Source organism: Syngnathus floridae, unplaced genomic scaffold, assembly GCF_059516105.1.
Source record: "Syngnathus floridae isolate MCC-2025c unplaced genomic scaffold, RoL_Sflo_1.0 HiC_scaffold_303, whole genome shotgun sequence".
Classification (NCBI taxonomy): Eukaryota; Metazoa; Chordata; class Actinopteri; order Syngnathiformes; family Syngnathidae; genus Syngnathus; species Syngnathus floridae.
This window is the reverse complement of record NW_028284263.1, coordinates 30,001-31,425: the sequence shown is the minus strand read 5'-3', so window position 1 is coordinate 31,425 and position 1,425 is coordinate 30,001. Positions and strand designations below refer to the sequence as shown.

At 65.1% G+C, this 1,425-nt stretch overlaps 1 pseudogene; it reads right to left on the bottom strand.

Annotated features, from left to right (window-relative positions):
• Positions 1-1,370, bottom strand: LOC148377204 (28S ribosomal RNA; annotated as a pseudogene; the record flags this gene model as incomplete).
• Between the last annotated feature and the right edge of the window lie 55 nt (positions 1,371-1,425).

The following is a 1,425-nucleotide window of genomic DNA, read 5'->3' as shown; positions in this document are numbered from 1 at the left end:
AATAGGTTGAGATCGTTTCGGCCCCAAGGCCTCTAGTCATTGGCTTTACCAGATAAAACTGCATGTAGTTCGAGTGCCAGCTATCCTGAGGGAAACTTCGGAAGGAACCAGCTACTAGATGGTTCGATTAGTCTTTCGCCCCTATACCCAGGTCGGACGACCGATTTGCACGTCAGGACCGCTGCGGGCCTCCACCAGGGTTTCCTCTGGCTTCGCCCTGCCCGGGCATAGTTCACCATCTTTCGGGTCTCATCGCGCGCGCTCGAGCTCCACCTCCCCGACGCTGCGGGCGAGACGGGCCGGTGGTGCGCCCGACCCATGGGAGGGGCCGGGATCCCACCTCGGCCGGCGCGCGCCGGCTCCTCACTTTCATTGCGCCAGAATGGGGTTCGTTCGTGCCCTCCGACTCGCGCGCGCGTTGAACTCCTTGGTCCGTGTTTCAAGACGGGTCGGGTGGGCTGCCACAATCGCCGCGGACCCCTGACACCTACTTCGAAGGCCGGTCCCCGCCCTGGCGGCGCGACAGGCCAACGCGCACCGAGAACGGTCCGCGCCTTTCGGCCGCGCCGGGGGCGAGGGGGCCCCGTCCTGGTTCGGAAGGTGCAGAAAGTACTCCCACGTCCCCGGGGGGAAGCGGCAAAGTCGGAGTAAGGAAAGCGCTGTACAGCGCGGGTGCGGAAACGGCCGGGAGGCCCGGAGGCCCCCCCGCACCGCCCCGCCGCCCGCGCCACCTTCGCCCCAGACCCTTCCAAGCCAACCCAGGGACGGTCGCGACGCACAACCACGGGGGAAATGCGCCCGGCGCGGGGACGTCCGACTCCGAGAACGCACGCGTGAAGGCAGGGCCCCCGAAAGGGTCCGCCCCCCGCGACGCCCCAGGCGGCCGCCAATCCCAGCCGGGTTGAATCCCCCGATCGGACTACGTGGTCCCCACCCGTTTACCTCTCAACGGTTTCACGCCCTGTTGAACTCTCTCTTCAAAGTTCTTTTCAACTTTCCCTTAAGGTACTTGTCCTCTATCGGTCTCGTGCCAGTATTTAGCCTTAGATGGAGTTTACCACCCGCTTTGGGCTGCATTCACAAACAACCCGACTCCGAGAAGGCCGCGCCCCGGCGCGCCGGGGGCCGCTACCGGCCTCACACCGTCCCTGGGCAGAGCCTCCATCAGAAGGACTCGGGCCCCCTCCGGGCGGCGTCGGGCGCAACGACCTTCTGTACGCTACATTTCCCGCGCCCGAGGCCGGGCGGGGATTCAGCGCTGGGCTTCTCCCTCTTCGCTCGCCGCTACTGAGGGAATCCTGGTTAGTTTCTTTTCCTCCGCTTAGTAATATGCTTAAATTCAGCGGGTCGTCTCGTCTGATCTGAGGTCGGAAATGAGGGGGTAGTAGGCGCGGCCGGCCTGGCGGCCGGGCTCGCTGGATCCTT